Source organism: Myotis lucifugus, unplaced genomic scaffold (genome assembly GCF_000147115.1).
Source record: "Myotis lucifugus unplaced genomic scaffold, Myoluc2.0 scaffold_8, whole genome shotgun sequence".
In the NCBI taxonomy this organism is placed as follows: domain Eukaryota; kingdom Metazoa; phylum Chordata; class Mammalia; order Chiroptera; family Vespertilionidae; genus Myotis; species Myotis lucifugus.
In genome coordinates this window covers 12,586,420-12,610,143 of record NW_005871056.1, presented here as the reverse complement: position 1 = coordinate 12,610,143, position 23,724 = coordinate 12,586,420, and the positions used below count along the sequence as shown (strand labels likewise).

Below are 23,724 nucleotides of genomic sequence, written 5' to 3'. Positions count from 1 at the left end.
CCACCCTATTACAGGCTGGAATTTCAAAAGGCTTACTAATGGGGGATGGGATAGGATGTGGGAGAAATCAAAGAAAGCTCCTCATTCCTGCCCTCAGGAGCTTGAAGAGTAGAATAGCAGGCAGTGCCAACTGGCCCAGACCTATTTTCCCTATCTCCCTATGGAATAAAAGGCTTAATCTGCAAGGAAAAATTAATCAAGGCCTGTGTACCCTGAGAACACAGGTAAGAATCTTACTATAGCTAGAGGAAAGGAAAGGAGATTGACATATCCAATCTTCACTATCTCTAAAGAAAAAATAACCTTAATGCAGAGGGGTGGGAGTGGAGGGGGCTTTTAAAAAAGCTTTAAAAATCTTAGCTAAAAAAGAAATGACTTTAAAAACCTATCTTAGACACCAGTTGGGGGAAAAGAAAGAAGGGTAGACACTCCACCCCTGAAAGTAAAGTGGAAAGTCTTGTGAAAGCTACACTTCCAAGACCCAGGTTCTAAATCTAGCCCTAGCTGGCTCTGTTCCTGTCAAGGGCACATGCCTGGGTTGCAGGGGCATGCAGGAGGCAGCCAATCAATGATTTTCTTCTCATCATTGATGTTTCTCTCTCTCTCTTCCCTCTCCCTTCCTTTCTGAAATCAATAAAGATATTTTTTTTAAAAAGACCCAGGTTCTAATACATGCCTAAATATGAGGCTTAATAGATCATCACAGAACTCCCTCACTCTCCATTACCATGCCAACAAGTTTTGAGCAAAAATAACAGTGGAACACAGCTGCAAGAGACAGATACACTCTGAGAAACAGCACAAAGGGAAAACCCAAAGCCAAATGAGATAAGAGACATTAGGGAAATTTGAAGTCTCTGGTTCTGATGGAAACTACAAATGTCAACTCTGATAACTATAGCAATAATAAACTTCAAACACAGCCCAACCCCTAACAGATTAACACAATTCCACCCTAAAAGGACTAGAGAAGAAAACTTGTGGTTTTCTACAATATCAAATATTTCAACCTAGGTATGTACTCTGACCAGGAATGGAACGTGCAACCTTTTGGGGTATGGGATGACACTCCAACCAACTGAGCCACCTGGCCAGAATGTAAAAAATAATTTTGACAAGCTTATTAGTAGACTTGAAACAACTCAAGGGATAGGGAGGAAGTGAACTGGAAGATAGGCTAATAGATATTACCCATACTGAAATGTAAAGAAAAGAAAAAATGAAGAGTAGGAAAATAAAACGAGAGAAAATACAAGAACTGTGGGAAAATATCAAACAATGTAACATACACATATTTACTAGTATAATGCCAGAAGTAGAAGAGAGAATGAAGAAGAAATATGTGAATGGCTGAGAACTTACCAAAATTAGTGACAAGACACCAACACCAAAAAAAAAAGACTGAATACCAAAACAAAACAAAAATATATCTAGGTATATCATATTCAAATTGCTGAAAAGCAAGGAGTAAATTTTAAAGATAGCCAGAGAAGGGAAAACATATTATATAAAGAGGAACAAGAATTCTACACTAATAAAAGAGAAACATGGTAATTGGCGTACAACCGCTACCCCTCCCATTGGCTAATCAGCATATCCTTATGCAAATTAACTGTCAGCCAAGATGGCGGCCGGCAACCAGGCAGCTTAAAGCGAACATGAGGCTTGCTTGCTCCAGTGACTGCAGACTCCAACGTTCCCTGCCTGCCTTGCCAGCCTCTGAGCTGCAACTCTAAGAAACTTTGTAACAAATATAGAAGTTATACATTGTTTTGATTATAGAACGCTCAGCAGCGGAAGCCTCAGAGCTAGAGCCAGAGCTAAAGCTGGCCCAGAATAAAAAAAAAAAAGAAAGAAAAAAAGGAGCGCTTGGGAGCTTCAGTCAACTGCGAGCCTGAAAGCAGCCCTCAGCTCCTCACCCAGACTGGCCAGGCACCCCAGTGGGGACCCCCACCCTGAAGGGTGTGTGACCAGCTGCAAACAGCCATCATCACCTCATCCAGGCTGGCCAGGCACCCCAGTGGGGACCCCCACCCTGATCCAGGACACCCTTCAGGGCAAACCAGCCGGCCCCCAGGCCTCTATCCTATATAGTAAAAGGGTAATATGCCTCCCAGCACCGGGATCAGCGGAGCCGCAAGGCCTCCTGGCACCGGATCAGCGTGACAGGGGGCAGTGCCCAAACCCTCTGATCACCCTGCAGCTCTGTGTGTGACAGGGTGCGGTGCCCCAACCCCCCGCCCACAGGCACTGCTCTGTGTGTGACAGGGGAAGGCGCCCCAACCCCCCCCACACATACCCACACACGGGCCCTGCTCTGTGTGTGATGGGGTAGAGCCATAACCTCCCCATCGACCCTGCCCTGAGTGTGACAGTGGCGGCGCCCCAACCCCCTGATCGGCCCTGCTCTGTGGGTGATAGAGGGCGGCGCCCCAACCCCCTGATCCGCCCTGCTGTGTGTGTGACAGGGGGCAGTGCTCTAACTCCCCTATCGGCCCTACTCTGTGAGTGACAGGGGGGAGCTCCTCAACCCCCTGATGGGCCCTGCTCTGTGCGTGACAGGGGGCAGCGCCCCAACCCCCTGATTGGCCCTGCTCTGTGAGTCACAGGGGGTGGCACCGCAACCTCCCCATCTACCCTGCCTTGAGTGTGATAGGGGGTGGTGCCCCAACCCCCCAATCAGCCCTACCCTGAGCGTGACTGAGGGTGGCATCGCAACCTCCCAATCCGCCCTGCTCTGTGCATGACAGGGGGTGGCGCCCCAACTCCCCAATCAGCCCTGCTCTGAGCCCGACCAGGGGCTGCATCTAGGGATTGGGCCTGCCCTCTGCCACCCAGGAGCAGGCCTAAGCCAGCAGGTCATATCTCCCAAGGGGTCCCAGACTACAAGAGGGCACAGGCCAGGCTGAGGAACCCCCTCTTCCCCCCCCGAGTGCACAAATTTTTGTGCACCAGGCCTCTAGTAAGTATTATAATAAACTTTGTCAGAAACTTTGTAAGTAACAAGATAGTGAGTGGAGTGACAACTTTAAAATGTTGAAAGAAACCCTGGCTAGGTAGCTCAGTTAGTTAGAGCATCATCCCAATGCACTAAGGTTGTAGGTTCAATCCCTGGTCTGGGCATATACAAGAATCAATGAATGCATAAATGAGTGGAACAAATATCTCTCTCTCTCTCTCTCTCTCTCTCTCTCTTCCTCCCTCTATCCCTACCTTCCTCTAAATATCAAAAATTTTAAATTTTTTAAAATAAATAAAATGTTGAAAGAATAAAAACTGCCCAACCAATATTCCATATCTAGTGAAAATATCCTTCATAAATTAAAAAGACTTTCCCAGATCAACAAACAAACCAGAGAATTCAACACAACCAGAGCCACCCTATAAGAAATATTAGGAAGTTCTTCAGGCAGAAAGCATATGATATATGGTATAGATCAGAAACTTGGATGTACACAAATAAATGAAGAATAAATGAAAGTAAAATAGAAGCTTTTCTTTTTCATATGTGTGAAATGCAACCATAACAAGCCTGAGCTATATCCAAAAGAAAAGGTTTAGAAGGTTACCAAATTACAACCATAGAAGTAATTTGCTAACCTTCAATTTCCTCGTGGGTTATAACAGTACTCACCCTTATAGAGTTACTAGAGGCCTGGTGCACAAAAGTCATGCATGGGTAGGGTCCCTGGGCCTGGCCAGCGATCAGGGGCCATCAGGTTCCCCGCCTCCCTGCCTCCCGGCCTCCCTACCTCCTCCTTCCTTCGCTCCCTCAGCACCCGCTGCCGCTGGTCAACTGCCTTGTTCCGCACCAACCCCTGGTGGTCAGCTCACATCATAGCGAGCAATCAAACTTCTGATCTCCCAGTCAAACTCCCAAGGGGACATTTTGCATATTAGCCTTTTGTTATATAGGAAGATTGTAAATTGAAATATAAAACACTCAGAACAGGGCCTAGTATGCAATAAGCACAACATAAAACACGTATTTTAGGAAATACCTATATAGGCAGTGGTGGCAGCATCTTACCACTCATAATGCTGCAACAGGTGTTTCTCATTACCCTGATACAAACTTAATTTCTATTTGCCACTCACAGTTTTTGGCTCAATCTAGTGAAAAAAGGAAATCACCAATTGAGCCTAATTATAAACAAATTTATAGGAGGCAGGAAGAGCCAGTAAATTGACGACAAAAGCTAATACTAATATGAAACTGCTGTTCTTTATAGATTTAAAGACCTCTAATAGCACCACCTCACATCTGTACAGCATGTTATAGTTTCAAATACTTCTTAACACATCAACGCATTTGATCCTCACAACACTCCTATGAGGTTCTTACTATTATTTCACACTAGAGGCCCAATGATCCCTCAGCCTGGCCTGTGGGGATCGGCCAAAACCGGCAGTCCTAATCCCTCGAGGAATGTAGTAGTGCGTGAAGCGGCAGGCGGCCAGGGAAGAGCCTGAGCCCAGGCCAGGTACCGCGCTGCTCCCGCTCATCCTGGCCCCACTGCGCCTGCCGCTGCCACCACTCAGTAGGCTCGCTGCCACTCTGCTGTGGTCTCCACACGCCCATCCTAGGCTGATACCAGCAGGCCCATGACTGAGAAGCGGCCGCAGGCTTGTGCCCAGTCAGTTCCGATGCCAGTCCTGATGCCGGTCCAATCCCAGTCCCAGTCCGGATGGGGAGAGACATGCAAAGGGAGTGAGTGTCTGCGGGAGAGGCTTGAGCCACCACGGCTGCGCTCACCATGAGCCTCGTGTCTGGCACCCGTTGGTCAGTTGAGCGGCACTCCCACTGTGGGAACACACTGACCACCAGGGGGCAGCTCCTGTGTTGAGCATCTGCCCCCTGGTGGTCAGTGCGCATCATAGCTACCAGTCAAATGGTCGCTTAGGCTTTTATATATATAGACTAGAGGCCCGATGCACAAAAATTTGTGCACTCGAGGGGGGGAGTCCCTCAGCCCGGCCTGCGCCCATTTGCAGTCCAGGACCCCTTGGGGGATGTCCACCTGTTGACTTAGGCCCACTCCCTGGGGGATCAGGCCTAAGATTGCAGTCAGACATCCTTCTGGGAGCCAGGAAGCCCTCGGGGGATGTCCGACTAAAGGCTTAGGCCCCCAAAAGATCGGGCCTAAACTGTTAGTTGGACATTCTTAGTGCTGCCACGGAGGTGGGAGAGGCTCCTGCCACCACCTCTGCGCTGGCCAGCCATGAGCCAGCTTCTGGCTGAGTGGCACTCCCCATGTAGAAGTGCACTGACCACCAGGGGGCAGTTCCTGCATTGAGCGTCTGCCCTCTGGTGGCCAGTGCGCATCATAGCAACCGGCCATTCTGTCGTTCAGTCAATTTGCATATTAGCCTTTTATTATTATTATATAGGATGTCCCTATTTTCCCCCCTTTTGCCCCCTTTACCCAGCTCTTGCCCCCCACTTCTCTCTGGCCATCACCATACTGTTGTCTGTGTCCATGGGTTATGCATATATTTTCTTTGGCTAATGCCTTCTTTAAATTCACTTCTTTAAATTTTTATTTTCAGATAAGTGCTTATAACTGCACTACTATATATTTTCTATTATATCATTTAGAATTAAGATATTTTTTTCATTGAACCCTTGCAAATTTTAGCACAATAAATTATGCTAGAAGCAATTAGGAGATTTTTCATGTAATGCATACACATTTCAATTAATATTTTATTAATTTTTTAATTTTTTAACATTTTAATTTGAAATAATCTCATACATGTAAAAAAACTATAAAATACTACAGCATATTATATGTACCCTTCACCCAATTTCTTAGGTGTTAATAATTTAAACATAACCATTATACAACTAACAAAATTTGGAATATATTTTTCTTATAATCTCTTTAATGTTACTTAATCCATTTACTTTGTTTTTGTTAATCTTCACCCAATGATATTTTTCCATTGAATTTTTGAGAGAGTGAAGGGAAAGGGAGAGACACATTGATTGGTTGCCTCCTGCACATGCTCTTATAGGGACTGGGGATCAAACCAGCAACTGAGGTACATGCCCTTGACTGGAATCTAACCTGGGACCCTTCAGTCCACGGGCTAATGCTCTATCCACTGAGCAAACAGGCTGCAGCTTAATTCTTTTACTTTTAATCTATATGTGTCTTTATATTTAAAGTGGGTTTTGTTTTTGATTCACCTTCATAATCTGTCTTTTAATTGGTGCATTTATGCCACTGACTTTCAGAGTGCTTACCGATAGAGTTACTGCCATATCTGGCGGCTTCTGGGGCTTCCGGGGCCAGCCTGCCTGCGGCCCGGACCGGATCCAATGACAGGCAGCAGGCAGGTGGCTTCTGGGGTAGCCCACGAGGGCCTGGATGGCGGCTCGTGCTGGTGGCTCGCGCTGTCCCGCCCTGCCTGCAGTATGCAAATTAACCGCCATCTTTGTTGGCGGTTAATTTGCATATCTTGCTGATTACCCAATGGGAGGCGTAGCGAAGGTACAGTCAATAGATAGATTTTATAGATGAGAAAATAAGGCTTAAGTGACATGGTGAAGGTCACACAATCTGCAAGTAGAAGAGCTGAAACTTAAACCTCCTGATTACTCTACCACAGCTGCCTCTATAAATGGGGATAAGTTTTAAAATGCTAAAACCACAACTTTCTGAAAACCATCCCCCATATCTCAGCAAACCATTAACAGCTTCAAGACATTTTAAAAGATTAGAATCAAAGAATTACAGGACCTTAAGGATCATTTATAATTGTAACCTCTCATCTATACTAATAAAAGGGTAATATGCTAATTAGACTGGACGTCTTCCAGACAAAGCCACAGTGGCGGGGGCCAAGGCAGAGGCAGTTAGGGGTGATCAGGCCGGTAGGGGAGAGCAGTTAGGAGTGATCAGGCTGGCAGGGGAGCAGTTAGGGGTGATCAGGCTGGCAGGGGAGCAGTTAGGGGTAATCAGGCAGGCAGGCAGGGGAGCAGTTTGGGACATCAGGCAGGCAGGCAGAAGGGTTAGGGGTGATCAGGCAGGCAGAGGGGTTAGAGGCAGTCAGGCAGGCAGGCAGGCAAGTGAGCGGTTAGGAGCCAGCAGTCCCAGATTGGAGAGGGTGCAGGCTGGGCTGAGGGAACCCCCTCCCATGAATAAATTTCATGCACTGGGCCTCTAGTTTTACATAAACTTTTATGAAAAGTAAATATTTTTAGAACTCAAGATACTCTGTTAGCATTTGTAATCGACAGGAAAGAAAGGAAAGACTAAGTGATGCATTAGAAAGTTTTGGTTATGCTTTTTCTTTTAATCTAGAGAAATGATACCAGTTTTTTTTTCTCAGTGGTATCTGGTGGATGAAAAAATTGGAAGTCTCCCACTTTCAGTGTTATACATTTAATACTATAAATATTATACATTTAGCAAGGATTATTATACAATAGTCCTTGCACTTCTTAAAATAAGTATGTATTAGAATTATAACCAGAAAAAATAAGAAAGGCTATCACAATACCTCAAAAAGGATGCAGGGGAAATGATGAAAGCTTGGGTTATAAGCTCTACAAGAGCAGGAAACATGTCTTATTTACCATTATATCCCTAGTACCTTGTACAATGTCTAGCACATATTTTTTTTAATTGATTTCAGAGAGGAAGGGAAAGGGAGAAACAGAAACATCAATGACGAGAGAGAATCATTAATCAGCTGCCTCCTGCACACCCCCCACTGGGGATCAAGCCTGCAAACCCGGGCATGTGCCCTTGACCGGAATCGAACACAGGACCTTCAGTCCGCAGGCTGATGCTCTATCCACTGAGCCAAACCAGCTAGGGCTCTAGCACATATTTATGTGTTCAATAAATGTGTCAGAATAAATGAAAGAATGAATGAGTGAACAAATGAACATCCTAAAAGCTCAATGAAGAAGAAACAGTTCAGAAGTAAAATACACATTTGCTGATCAACATAAAGGCCAGGAACATGAAGAAATCAGAGATAACCTCGAGTTTCATGGACTAGTTAGCTAAGTGAATGATAAGCCATTAATTAAGATAAGTAAAACTAGAGTAAGAATAGGGATATGGGAATGCAAAGAGATCATAGCAAAATGCTAAAGAATTTGATTCGGAGACATTAGGTTTCAAGAACCAGTAGGGAGTCTAGACTAAAGATGCAGATTTGGGAGTTACCATATGAAGCTTAATATCAGAGATCAGAATTACCACACACCATAGTTTATGGACTCTCATGATCTTAATCAATAACAGAATAGGATATGCATATCAAAATGAAATACACCCACTATTATGGTGCCGACGCCCTAACCTGATCTTTGCCCCACTGATTTTTTTAAAACACAGATTTATGAAATAAATGCACTTTATGCTTTAAGGTCATCATTTGCCTTCTAATAGGATACAAAGGCCCACAGTTCTATTTTTACTATTTACTACAGATAGAATTCTGGGCTCACAGATCCAAGGAATATCAGAAATTCAATACACTTTGCATTATTTACAAAAAAATACAAAATTTATATACTGGATTTATTCAATATTATTCGCTGAAAAAATCATAAAATAAAGGTTTGCCACACTCTACTGACTTTCTAAAGTTTCAGTTTGAAACTTGAAATATTTCTGATAAAACAAATGTTTTGATAGAGCAATCTTTATCAATAAACAATGTTTTTACAGATGTTTATTCTCACAATAGGACAGGAAAAGTTATTTTTGGACACTTCTTTCCTCTTATTCCAAAATTATAATATGATACTTCCAATATCCTTACTTATGCAAGTCTCTTCCCCCTCCAATTCATTCTACTACAAATTGGGAAGGGGGAGCGGGGGGGGGGGAACCTCCCCATTTCATTTCAACTCTACCTCTCAAAATTCATCCTTTATATCTTTTTTTAAAAAACCTCACCTGAGGAGTGAGGATATTTTCCCACTGATTTTAGAAAGAGTGGGAGGGAGGGGAAAGGGGACTGGGGGGGGGGGGGGGAGAAACATGGATGTGACAGAGATACATTAATTGGTTGCCTCCCACTAGCACCCCAGGGTGGGAATCAGACCTGCAACCCAGGTATGTACCCTTGTAATTGAATCAGCCACCCTCTGGTGCACAGGCCAATGCTCTAATCACTGAACCACACTGGCCAGGACCATCCTTTATATCTTAAAATGACCTTACTCAAAACTAAGCTCGACATGGGGGAGACCTGGGGTGGGACAGGGGTTGGGTGAAGAGTGGCAAAAAGGAGAAAATAAGAGACATCTATAATACTGTCAACAATAAAATAAAATAAATTTTAAAAAAACAATTAAGCTAATGGAAAAAAATTCTTCAAATATTAGCAGATCCTGTAAACTCTGCCTAAGCAGGAAATTTTTAATTTTTTATACTTACCCAATACCTAATTATTTTTCATAAAAATCCCCTCATAATATATACTAAGTAAAGTTTTCTAGCAATAGAGATTCTCACTAAAGCTAATTATAAGGAAACAAATTACAAGACAAGGTATACTAAATTCTAAAAGTGCTACAAATATTTATGTTTGTGATGACTGTTAAATTAATGTCCCCCAATAAATCTCACTTCTTGGTTAAAAAAAAAATCAACTAAGCTTGAAATGTCAACAAATGGATTAGGCTAGCCTCATGAATGCAGAAACACAATATAAGATTAATTTGTCTCCATGCTTTCATTCATGTTATTTTTCATACCTGCAATGTTATTCCTTTTTTGCAACATTTATGCAAATAGAGGTCACAGCCCGGCTGGCGTGGCTCAGTGGTTGACCTATGAACCAGGAAGTCACATTCGATTCCCAGTCAGGGCACATGCCCAAGTTGTGGCCTCAATTCCCAGTGTGGGGCTTGTAAGAGGCAGCCAATCAATAATTCTCTCGGGAGGGGGGGGGGGGGTCAAGCTGGGTAAAAGGAGACATATGTAAAACTTTAGACAATAAATAAATAAAATAATTATCTCTCATCATTGATGTTTCTATCTCTCTCCCTCTCCCTTCCTCTCTGAAATCAAAAATATATTTTTTTAAAAAATAGAGGTCACAGATCAAATCCTCCTCTAATAACTTCAGCACTTACCTATTGTCTCCTTTCTTTGAATTTACATAATACAAATTGAGTGGCCTTCAAAAATTAGCTGTTTTCCTCTATGTTGGAAAGTTTCCTGAAGAGAGGTGTCATATCAAAGTCGATAACAATAATAAGCACACAGTTAGCATTCAATGAATACTTACTAACTCAATGGTAGATCTGAATATATATATCTTAGATTTTTGGCTTCCTAATCATCCTTTGCCTCCACATTGCCATATACCAGAAAAAAAGAGTATATTATTTTGTTTTTCATTTTACTAGCAAATATTAGACCACCTAGAAAAATTTGGGGGCCTGTAAACATTGACATCAATCTTAAACTTAAATTTATTTTACTTTTTAAATGGCCAAGTCTATCATCTCATTTCAGGAAGAAAAACCTAATTACTAAAACACTGGAAAAGTAACACTTATTTCTGCAAAGTAAAAAAGAAAAAGGCAATTGTTACTTCAGAATCCTTGAATGAGCAATGCAAATTCTCTAAATACAGGAAGAAATTAAGCAAACTCTAAATAAAATCAGATTAGAAAATTGACATTTATAACAGTACACTTCTTCAGTATACCTATAATTCATTGTCGAAACGTGACATACTACTTAAAACATGGGGAAAATACATGAACATTCTGAAAAATTTGGTCAACTGGTCAGATTTTTCTAAACCTATCTCAACAATAAAAAACACACACGGTTTAAATAATGTTTTTCTGAACCTGAACTATACTGCACATGGTACCATTTAGGGATATCTGACTAGAAAAATGATCAGTCACTCCATGAAGCTCTTGATGGGGGGACCTCAAGAAGTTAGCTACATAGTTAATAAACTTGGTAATTAATGCATGTAGAAAACTATTATTCCAGGAACCTTGGTGTCCCAGGAGGACTGTAAGCGATCCGCTCCAGGGAGAGAATGTCAGCTGCCAAGACACAGCTAAAGAATCACCTGTCAGCAGATGAAGGGATGCTAGGAAAATCACCGGACTGCAGCTTTTATCTGATTAACCTTTTCCCTGAATTCCAAACCCCTTACCTACTTTTTCCTCAATTTCAAACCCTTCACCTACACTTTTCTTCTCCTTATAAAAAAGGTCAACTTGAGATGATATGTAAGATGGGGTTTACGGTACATTACCCACCATCTTCTCAGATCGCCAGTCATCTGAATATAGCACCCATAAAGCTTCAATCCTTGTCTCTACTTATTGGTTCTGGTAGTGACAAGTAACACAAATGTCAACTTTTTGGGTTTCACTCCCACTCCATCCTCTTTGGGTAGGTGCTAAGAAATGTGCTTGTTGATAAGTATCTAGTCCCAATCTAATATGAATTAAAAAATCTAATGGAATTCTACCAGAGTAAAGAAAGAACACATACATAACCAAGCAAATAACTGAAGCCAGAGTATGGATTATTTCACAACATTTGCCACTCAGCCTATCTGGTGATTCTGTTTGTTTTCAAGAAACTGACTTCAAGGCCATACTGAAACTAACTTAAAAAAAAGGGGGGGGGGAGCCTAAGAATGAACTAAATCACTGAATCAGAGCTAGAAGGGATTCTAATGATTTTAAAGATGAGAAAAGAAATTAGAATTAGGTCATACAGGTACTGGTAACAAAGGCTAGAAAATGAAGCTTCTAATTCCCAGAAGAGCTACAGATATTTACTGAGTGCTAGGCACTATGTTAGACCAGTGCCCACTCTTGCATATCATGATACATCCCAGAGATGCTCAAAAACATTTAAAATATTAATTTAAAACTTACATTTTCTCTAAAGAAATTTCTGTATTAGAGCAAGACCGTATCCACATCTCTAACAAGCATGTTAAAATAAACAGAGGAAAAAAACTTGTAAAGTAGAAAAGAATTTGGAATTCCAAATAATTTACCCTTCCTGTCCTAACTATAAAAATGTACATGCTGTTGTTTACCATTAAAAAGAGTTAAGACCATCAAAAGACATCTCTACCCAAGTTTCATGAGCCAATCGTTTAAGACAAATGAGCCTTATCCTGTTGGGAAAATGATCTGTTTTTGTCACATCCCACTAAAGAATTAGCTCTGTCACAGGATTAAAGTACAGCCATCTGAGGACAAAAGTCTAGGCAGAAAAAGAAACAATACTGAAATTTGATAAAGACCCCTCAGGAATATGGCATTTAGCTGTTTCAATGGCACCTTTCATCTAAGGATCTCAAAACAAATGTTATTTACATTACCAAGAATCAAAACTGTAGCACCGTGGCCTAATAAAAAAACTATCAATGATCTAGAGCAGCAGTTGCCAACCAGTGGTCCTCAAACCACTGGTGGTCCGTAAGGTCCAAAAGGTTGGTGACCACTGACCTAGAGGGAATTCAATACTTATGTTCTAAACTCAGCCCTCTGCTCTAAAAATCATGATCTAGTTTTATGTAAAAGTAGTGTGATATAATAAGAAATATATGTCTTCATCCTTAATTCCTGGTACAGAGCTCCTAAAATCCTTGGAATTTCCTGAGGGATAAGTCTCTTCTTTTATTCATAAAAAATCCCTTTTGCCCTAACTGGTATGGTTCAGTGGATAGAGCATTGGCCTACGGACCAAAGGGTCCCAGGTTCAATTCTGGTCAAGCACACGTACCTCGCTTGCAGGCTCCTTCCCGGTCTGGGCCCTGGTTGGGGTGCATGCAGGAGGCAACCAATCGATGTGATTCTCTAACAGCGATATTTCTGTCTGTCTTTCCCTCTCTCTAAAAATCAGTGGTTGAGCGTCGACCTATGAACCAGGAGGTCATGGTTCGATTTCTGGTCCAGGCACATGCCCAGGTTGCAGGCTCAATCTCCAGTAGAGGGCGTGCAGGAGGCAGCTGATCAATGATTCTCAACATTGATATTTCTATCTCTCTCTCCCTCTCCCTTCCTCTCTGAAATCAATTTAAAAATATATTTAAAAATCCATGAAAAAATATCCTCCGGTGAGGATTAAAAAAGAAAGAAAAAAAATCCCTTTCAACCATACCTGAGTTTAAGCTAATGAGGCGACTCTGGGTGGCCTCCAAGATAGCTTCAGAATGGAACTGGTTGCCAAAGGAGCCAAGCATCTGAGTAGAAAGTTGGAACTTTCAAGCCCTGCCTCCAATCTGGGAAAGGGAGAGGCTGGAAACTGAGTTAATCATCAATACCATTGATTTAACCAATCATTCCTAGGTAATGGAACCTCCACAAAATCCCCTAAACAAAAGAGTTCAGAGAGCTTCTGGATGATGAACACTCTTAGGTACTGGAGGGTGGTGGGCCCAGAGAGAGCATGGAAGCTTCCCATACCTTGCCCTATGCATTTCTTACATTTGGCTGTTTGTGAGTTGTATCCTTTATAATAAACCTGTAAACATAAAGTGTTTTTTGAGTTTTGTGAGTCAACCCAGGGAATTATCAAATCTGAGGAGGGTGTTGGGAGAACCCCCCGAATTTGTAGAGAAGCCAGAATTTGTTGCAAAGCACAGGTGGCCCAGGACTTGCAACTGGCATCTACAATGGGGGCAGTCTTGTGGAACTGAGCCCTTTAACTTGTAGGATCTGCCACTAACTACAGGTAGATAGAGAATTGAATTGTCAGAAGCTCAGTGTTACAGAATTGGACAATTGGTTGTTATGGGTGGAAGTGGAGTTCTTGCAACATCACATGGAAAAGAATTTCCTGAGACTCTCAGGGGAGGATGAGTAATATCTATTTAGGTAGAAATAAACCCCTGGGTTTTTAATGTCCCATTTCCCTCCGTCCTGCCACGGAATGTGTCCTTCAGCAGGGTCAGAATAAAGGCCACTGCTCACAATTTCTGCTTCATATTAAAGTCCAGCATCGTGCATGTGGAGTCAGCACAGCCATGGGCTATGCGCTTGCCAAGGCCACCTGGCTACGGAGAGAGAATGTGTGAATGCACAATGAGTGTAGGTCATGCACGGAGCAAGAGAGGACAAGAAAGAGGGAACTCTTTGTCTGGGATTTTAACAGGAGCTTCTTCAAACTAACCAATTAACTTTCCAAGATTTCCTGAGCTTTGCTGGGGTTTACCCCCAAGCCAATCCACTGTTCCCCAGGCTAGACTGATGGCAGGCAAGCACCTCCCCTGCCCACCACTTCTACAGTGCATGTGCCTATCTCCTTCTCCTCTCTCCCCCCACACCCCCACCCCGCCCCAACAATCCAGTCCAGGGAGGGGAAAGAAAGGACTATTAATCCCCTAGTAGGAACAATGCTATGTGAAGCTGTAGCTTCCTGGTGAAGCTTCCCAGGTGACCACGATTACAATGTCTGACTTCCCTTAGTTTTCTTTCCTTTATTAATATTAACTAGCTAATTACAACAGAAAGAGTTGTGGTATGGAAAAAAACACACACACCAGTAATTCATTCCTAGTGTATATTTGTAAAGCTTGGAGATACAAATGCATTTTATTGATATAATGTCTCACTTTACCTTGCTGCACATATATGAAAACCCAAAAATTTAAGCAATGTTGTCTGAATAGTTACTAAAAATAATTAGCACTAATTTTATGAAATATATGTCATCTTTGTGCCAAGCATTAAGCTTAGGATAAATTATTTCCAGTATATACAACTCTAAAATGTAGATACTGTCCCCAATAGCAGATGTGAAAATTAATCTCATTAAATTTCCCACTGCACACAAGTGACAGAGCTAAAGACTAAACCTAGTTATAACACACAAACTCTTATATATTATAGCAAGCTTTACTTTTTATCATTTATATAAAATTATAAACTCTCCAACAATCCTTGAGAATAATATGTCCCAAATTATGCTCTTGAAAGACTTGTCTTAAAGAAAGACAAGTTTGGGGGGGAGGGAGGAAGGACCTCTAAATTCTGATCTACTCCAGAGTTAACTAAGTTTTTCAACCTCTTCTTTCTTATGTTTCTATTCACTCCCTTAGTGATCTCATCCAGGCTCCTGGCTCTAAATATATTCTATTTGACAACAGTGGACCCTTTCTCCTGTATTCCAGATTCATAAACCCAACTACTTATGCAACACCTCTACTAAGTCTAATAGGCATCTATAACGTAATTATGTCCAAAACTGAACTGTTCTTTCCCTCCACACTTATTCTTTTCAGGCTCCCCCATCTCAATAAATGGCAATGGCATTCTTCCAGGAACTCATCCTGAACTCCATCTTTTCCTTTCCAGCACACATCCAATCTATCAGCAAAGCTAGTTGTCTTTACCTGAAAAATATATCCAGAATCATACCATGTGTCACCATATTCACTGCTACCCCTAGTGCAAATGGTCATCTTCTCTCACTTGGATTACAGCAGTAGCCCAACTGCTATTCCTACTTTTGCCCTTGCCCATTCTACCACCAATCCATTACCAACACAGCAGCCAGAATAATGATAATGTCAAAATGGAAATCAGATAATCATACCACTACCCAAAACCCTCCAAAGACTTCCCATTTCACTCAGAATAAAAGCTAAAGTCCTGCAAAGGACCAACAGAACTAGCAGCAACTGGGAGCTTATTAGAAATGGGCCCCACCTCAGAACTACAAAATTACAATCTGAATTTTAACAAGAACACCTTAGGTAATTCATATGCACATTAAAGTTTAAAAAGTATTTGCATAAGGCACCACAATAAAAGTACCCACCCTCCCAGGCCCTTGCCATTCCTCAGGCAAACTTCTGTCTCAGGACATTTGCACTTGCCTTTTGCTATGGCTGGAATGCTCTTCTTTTATCTCCTCTCACCAATTCAAGCCTTTATTGAAATGTCACCTTATCTGTAAGACTGTGAATACTCAATCCCTCCCCTCAATATTCCTATTCCTCTTTCCTGTTTTTACTTTTCTCATTGGAACTTGTCATCATAGGTTAAAAAGCTGCATTTTTACCTATTTATCTTGTCTAGTCTATCTCTCCATATAATATATATAATACTAGAGGCCCGGTGCACAAAAATTTGTGCACTGGGTGAGGGGGAGAGTGTCCCTCAGCCCGGCCTGTGCCCTCTCCCAGTCTGGGACCCCTCGGGGGATGACCACCTGCTGGTTTAGGCCCGCTCCCCGGGGACTGGGCCCTAAGCTGGCAATCAGACATCCCTCTGGCAGCCCGGGAGCCCTCGGGGGATGTCCACTTGCCAGTGGAGAGCAGGCCTAAGCTGCAGTTGGACATCCTTAGCGCTGCTGAGGAGGCAGGAGAGGCTCCCCACCACCACCGCTGTACTGGCAGCCATCAGCCTGGCTTGTGGCTGAGCAGAGCTCCCCCCTGTGGGAACACACTGACACCAGGGGGCAGCTCCTGCATTGAGCATCTGCCCCCTGGTGGTCAGTGTGTGTCATAGTGACCAGTCATTCCCAGTCTTTCTGCTGTTAGGGTCAGTTTGCATATTACCCTTTTATTATATAAGATAGAGGCCTGGTGCATGGGTGGGGGCCGGCTGGTTTGCCCTTCAGGGTGGGGGTCCCCACTGCGGTGCCACTGGGGTGCCTGGCCAGCCTGGGTGAGGGGCTGATGGCTGTTTTCAGGCTGGCCACACCACCTTTAGGGTGGGGGGTCCCCACTGGGGTGCCTGGCCAGCCTGGGTGAAGGGCTGAGGGCCGTTTTCAGGCTGGCCAAGCCTCCCCAGCGACAGAAGCTCCCAGCCTCTCATTTTTTTCTTTTTTTTTATTCTGGATTTATTTACCTTCTATAATTGAAACTTTGTAGCCTGGAGTGGAGCTCAGAGCCAGCCAGGGCTTGGCTTCCTCCATCACCAGGGGCAACCCAAGGCTCCAGCTCCGTGGCCACGGCCGGCTGAAAGCAGGTATCTGGGGTTTATTTACCCTTTATAATTGAAACTTCGTGGAGAAACCAAGATGGCAGCATAGGTAAACACCGGAAATTGCTGCCTCGCACAACCACTTCAAAAATACAACTAAAAGACAAAACGGACATCATCCAGAACCACAGGAAGGCGGGCTGAGTGGAAATTCTACAACTAGAAGGAAAGAGAAAAGCACACTGAGACTCAGAGGAGGTGCGGAAGTAAAGTGCAGAGGTACGGAGGCACGCATGCAGCTGGCAACTGAGGACGGGGCGCACGCGAATAGGGCTGGCAGCTGAGGATGCGGCGAACACGGAAAGGCCTGACAGCTGAGGACGAAGTGCACGCGGAAAGGGCTGGCAACTGAGGACGCGGTGCACGTGGAAAGGGCTGGCAGCTGAGGACACAGTTGGCTTTTTCAATCGGGAGGGAGTCTCAAGCTCCCAACTGCTCTGAACTCCAGTTCCGAGCGAATCTCTGGGGACCCAGACTCATACGGGAGAAACTGGACTGTCTGGCATTGGTCGGAACCCGAGGGCGGCTTTCTCTCAGAGGTGCTTGCAGCGATTACTGATTACTGGGACACTGAGAAGCGGGGCCTCTTAGGGGAGGACTGAGGCTTTTGCATATGAAAGGCCTGGACCTTTGCAATCTGAAAATTACCTAACAAACTGCAGCTGGGTCAGAGAAACCCAGAACATCCAAAAGAAGTCCTAAAGCCCCACAGCAGCTTGCCTTGCTTCACAGCTGGGTTCCTGCTGGGTAGCCTTAGGCAGAGGCTAAATTAGCACCTCCTTAGAGATCCAAGAGCCAGTGTACCCAGTGGTCAGAGTGGGTCCATCCAGATTACAACTCCTCAGATCCATAAGGGACACACTCAGGGGGCAGACTCAGTGAGCACCAAAGCCCCACTGAAGCAAGTCTTGCCCCAGAAGGGTGTCTCCAGCACAGAAGTTCTCCCACTGCAGACACAGCTGATTCTCACAGCCAATTGGCCTGGAGGTCAATTCCTCCCAGTTATACCTACAACAATCAAGGCTTAACTACAACAAAACTGTGCACAAAGCCCACAAAGGGGTGCACCAAGAGTGTCCACCTCTGGTAACTGGAGAGGCTGAGCCACTGGGCCCTATAGGACACCTAGCACAGAAAGCCACTCTATCAACACAGGGAAGCATAAAAAATGCAGAGACAAAGAAACAGGTCACAAATGACAGAAATGGAGGAAAGCAAACTACTGGATATAGAATTCAAAACCACACTTTTAAGGTTTTTCAAGAATTTTCTAGAAACCGCAGATAAACTTAGTGAGACCCTCAAGAAATCTAGTGAGACCCTCGAGGTTATGAAAAAGGACCAACTAGAAATTAAGCATACACTGACTGAAATAAAGAATAATATACAGAGTTCCAACAGCAGACTAGAGGATCACAAGAATAAGTCAAAGATTTGAAATACGAAGAAGCAAAAAACACCCAACCAGAAAAGCAAAAAGCAAAAAGAATCCAAAAATATGAAGATAGTGTAAGAAGCCTCTGGGACAACTTCAAGCGTACCAACATCCAAATTATAGGGGTGCCAGAAGAAGAGAGAGAGCAAGATATTGAAAACCTATTTGAAGAAATAATGACAGAAAACTTCCCCTACCTGGTGAAAGAAATAGACTTCCAAGTCCAGGAAGCGCAGAGAACCCCAAACAAAAGGAATCCAAAGAGGACCACACCAAGACACATCATAATTAAAATCCCAAGAGCAAAAGACAAAGAGAGAATCTTAAAAGCAGCAAGAGAAAAACAGTCAGTTACCTACAAGGGAGTACCCATACGACTGTCAGCTGATTTCTCAACAGAAACTTTGCAGGCCAGAAGGGAGTGGCAAGAAATATTCAAAGTGATGAATTGCAAGAACCTACAACCAAGATTACTCTATCCAGCGAAGCTATCATTCAGAATTGAATGTCAGATAAAGAGCTTCACAGATAAGAAAAAGCTAAAGGAGTTCATCACCACCAAACCAGTATTATATGAAGTACTGAAAGGTATCCTTTAAGAAGAGGAAGAAGAAGAAAAAGGTAAAGACACAAATTATGAACAACAAATACACATCTATCAACAAGTGAATCTAAAAATCAAGTGAGTGCTCGCTTCGGCAGCGGCAGCACATATGCCAGTGCACTGGGAGGGGTCCCTCAGCCTGGCTGGCCTGCCTCCGATCCTGCACCAGCAGTCGGACATCCCCTGCCACCCACCGGCCTGATTGCCCCCAACTGCCCCCCGCTCGCCAACCTGAGGTTGGGGGGCTGATTGGGGGTGGGGCTGGCCATGGGGAGGAGGAGGGCCACCTATATAAAAAATAAATAAATAAAAATCAAGTGAATAAATAATCTGATGAACAGAATAAAGTGGTGAATATAATAGAATCAGGGACATAGAAAGGGGGTGGACTGACTATTCTGGGGGGGGGAGGGGAGGGGTGTGGGGCGTGCGGAAAGAGACTGGACAAAAATAGTACACCTATGGATGAGGACAGTGGGGAGGGGGGTAAGGACAAAGGGTGGGGTGGGAACCGGGTGGAGGGGAGCTATGGGGAGGGAAAAGAGGAATAACTGTAATAATCTGAACAATAAAGATTTAATTAAAAAAAAAAAAAAAAGAAACTTTGTTGCCTGAGTGGAGCTCAGAGCCGGCCAGGGCGGGTGGGAGGGAAAGCCTCCTGGGCTCCAGCTCGATGGCCACAGCCGGCTGAAAGCAGGTATCTGCGGTTTATTTACCTTCTATAATTGAAACTTTGTTGCTTTGAGTGTAGCTTAGAGCCGGCCGCGGCAGGCGGGGAACCTTGGCTTCCTCCATCATTGCAGCAAGCAAGCCTCCTGCTCGTTCCAGCTCTGTGGCTGCCGGCCGCCATCTTTGTTGGCAGTTAATTTGCATATCTCGCTGATTAGCCAATGGGAGACGTAACGAAGGTATGGTCAATTGCCATGTTTATCTATTATTAGGTAAGATACCGGAGGCCCAGTGCACAAAATTCATGCACGGGTAGGGTCCCTAGGCCTGACCAACGATCAGGGTTGATCTGTAGAGCGACTGGCAAGGCGATCAGGGGGGCCCCCTCTGGCACCCACCTTGGCTGACCTGGCGCTGCCCACTCGCCATCCCTGCCCCCGCCGCCACTGCTGCCACTGGTCGCCTCCCTCTGTGGGGTGACCGGTGGGGCAATCGGGGGTCCCCTGCTGGGACTCGCCTTGGTTGGCATGGCGTCGCCCACTCGTGGGCCCCACCACCCATCTCCTACCTCCCTCTGAGGGGCAACTGGCAGGGCGTTGGGGGGGGCCCTGTTGGCATCAGCCTTGGCTGGCCTGGCACCGCCCACTCACCGGCCTCGAACCCCGCCACTGCCCATCGGGCCTGCGGGCTGGGGGCAGCTCCTGTGTTGAGCCTCTGCCCCCAGTAGTCAGTGCGCGTCATAGCGACCGGTCGTTCCACCAGTCATTCTGCCGTTTGGTCGATTTGCATATTAGGCTTTTATTATATAGACTAAGCTCTAAGAAGACAGTATTTTTGTCAGTTTTCTTTCCCAGTGCTCAGAGCACAGTACCACTCAATATTTTTAAATGCATAAAACAATAAACAAATAAGGTTTCTCTTCAAAACAGTATCTGATAAGACTGTATAAAATGGTCCCTTTCCATTCAAACTGACATTTTCTCAGTATCACATAAAATAAATCAACTTTTTAAAAATTTATTTATTTATTTATTTATTTTGTTAATCCTCACCCAAGGATTTTTTCCATTGATTTTTAAAAAAATATATTTTATTGATTTTTTACAGAGAGGAAGGGAGAGGAATAGAGAGTTAGAAACATTGATCAGCTGCCTCCTGCACACTCCCTACTGGGGTTGTGCCCACAACCAAGGTACATGCCCTTGACCGGAATCGAACCTGGGACCCTTGAGTCCGCAGGCTGATACTCTATCCACTGAACCAAACCGGTTAGGGCTCCATTGATTTTTAGAGAGAGTGGAAGAGAGGGGGAGGGACAGAGAGAAACATCAATGTGAGAGAGACACATCAATTGGTTGTCTCCCGCATGCCTAAAAAATACATAATTTTGATTAGTCTCCAAAAAGGAGTAATAGTAATTACCTACCCTTTTTACTCTAAAGTGACTTTTTAAAAAATCAGGTGCCTATATCCTATATAATAAAAGCCTAATATGCAAATTGACCAACAGTGGAATCACTATGATGCACAATGACCACTAGGGGGCAGACGCTCAATGCAGGGACAGACGCTCAACACAGAAGCTGCCCCCAGCCTGCAGGCCCCAGGCCAGCCAAGGCGGGTGCCAGCGGGGGCACCCTGATCGCCCCGCTGGCTGCCCTGCAGAGGGAGGCAACCAGCGGCAGTGGCAGAGGGCAGGGGGCGGGGCCGGCAAGCAGGCGGTGCCAGGCCGGCCAAGGTGGGTGCCAGCAGGGACCCCCGATCACCCTGCCGGTCGCCCCACAGATCAGCCCTGAGATCACCATCCAGACCTAGGGAACCTACCCGTGCACAAATTTCGTGCACCAGAACTCTAGTTTGTGTATAAAGATTTCTGGTACCAAGAATTAATCAATCAGACATAACCTTATTATGCAACATGGCCAATAGATGCAACTCTATTGTATGACCTATATATTTATGGTTCAAGACAGGGCATTCACACTGATGGCTATTGTTGTGTTGGCTATTGTCATTTTTTCATTGACAATCTAAGGGAAAAGAGGTCAGTGCCCCTGACTAGTTAGGTATTGCTTGTTTTAAAAATTCTTGCAGCATACCCGTTGAAAACCACTGCTTTATATCAACAAAATAGTCTTCCACACAAATGTTCTCATCTGATCCTCAACAATCCTTTGAGGTCTGTGTAAAGCAAATAACAAAAAGCCTAGAGGTAAGAAAACATACTTTAACCCTCAAAGCATGACATAATGTCAAAACTGGGAATGAAGTCTCTTGATTTCTACGCTACCATACCTCCTCTTGCAAATGATATTGAAACAGACTATAAAATCACATAGCCATATATTATGCTGAAGATACTAAGCTTTCCCAAACCATTCAATGTCTATGCAGAATGGAAACAAACAAATTCAGTTCAAAAAGTCACAATCTCAACGTGAGGAATAAGAATTCAAACTGCTTCTTGTCACTTACTAGTATAAGTCTAACCCAGAGTCCAATGACATTTAGGAAGAATTTAAAGAATTGTTATACTGCACATGAAGGAAGTTCTTACTAAGCTATGACAATTGCTAGAAAAAAGGGAGAATAGGAAGGTAGATGAAACCAGTGAATTGAGAACTGAGTTCTAAAGAGGAAAGTCAAGGTTATATCATTATTTTATACTGCTCTGACTGCCTAAGTGATGCAATTTTGCAATAAAAGAAAAAAGACATACCTCCTCAAAATCCCAGCACAACAGCTTTCCTTTCTTTGCATAGATGAGGATGAAACGTTGTAATCCAAAATGTTCCCAAAAAGGTTATTTTTTTAAAAGACATAGAAATAGAAGAGCCACATGAAAAGAGATCCAATCTGGGAGGATGGAGACTATCTTCTAAATCTTGTGATCAAGAGCAGCTGTTTACCAAGTATCAGCATCTGAAGAAAGTGCTAACTGCAGTTGTGTCTTCTGAAGAGAGTAATACCTGCTGGGACAAAGGAGTAAGAGAAGGAAAAAGAAATACTACTGAATGCAAATGAGTGGCTGGCAAACAATTACCACTCGTTAGTCTCAACATTTTTCAAGTTGGTATTAATGAATATTAAAAGATCAAGTGGAGGTAAAAACAAGTGGGTGAGCCAACTGATAATGGGGTTATCAAAGACAGCAGCAATCAAAAGTACACTTCAGTCCTGGCCAAGTAGCTCAGCTGGTTAGAGTGTAGTCCCAATAAGCCAAGGTTCCAGATTCGATCTCCAGTCAGGTCACATACAAGAAGCAACCAGTGAATGCATAAATAAGTGGTACAACATATCGATGTTCTCTCACTCCCCCCCCCCAATCAATAAATAAAATGTAAAAAAACAAAACACAAAAACAAAGGTACACTTCAGCAGGTGATCCAGTTCTCTATTTCATGATTTTTATAGTAAGACTAGTGACCTCGTGCATGGATTCATGCAAATTGAAAGGAAATTAATTAGAAGGTGGCTGGCAGGGCGGGACTGGGTAAGACGAGCCAGACACACCTCCCACAGTCCCTTCCTGTTGGCCACACCTGGGGCAGCGCCGTGGCTCAAAGGGCATCTGCCAAGTAAGCAAGGTCCCTCCGGCAGGTGGGGTCCCTCGGCCTGGCCTGCAGGAATCAGGCCCAAACTGGCTCTCCAACATCCCCTGAGGGCTCCCAGATTGCAAGAGGGCGATTCACCGCAGCTCGGCAGCTCCTGCGTTGAGCGTCTGCCCCCTGGTGGTCAGTGCACATCATAGCTACTGGTCAGAGCATCTGCCCCCTGGTGGTCATTGCGTGTCATAGCTACTGGTTGGACGGTTGGTCAGATAGTCGCTTAGCCTTTTATATATATACTAGAGGCCCGGTGCACAAAAATTTGTGCACTCGGGGGGCGGGGGGAGGGGGGTCCCCCAGCCCGGCCTGTGCCCTCTCGCAGTCTGGGACCCCTCGGGAGATAACGACCTGCTGGCTTAGGCCTGCTCCCGGGTGGCAGAGGGCAGGCCCAATCCCTAGGTGCAGCCCCTGGTCGGGCTCAGAGCAGGGCTGATTGGGGGAGGTGGGG

The 23,724-nt window shown here is 44.2% G+C and overlaps 1 protein-coding gene across 1 annotated transcript in view; it reads right to left on the bottom strand.

Annotated features, from left to right (window-relative positions):
* Nucleotides 1-22,661, bottom strand: part of TMCC1 (transmembrane and coiled-coil domain family 1) — a 153,226-nt gene extending 130,565 nt beyond the window's left edge. Inside the window, exon 1 of the mRNA XM_006083806.3 lies at nucleotides 22,388-22,661. The gene's annotated coding sequence lies outside the window, so the exon portion shown is untranslated. The remainder of the gene's footprint in view (nucleotides 1-22,387) is intronic.
* Nucleotides 22,662-23,724: the final 1,063 nt, after the last annotated feature.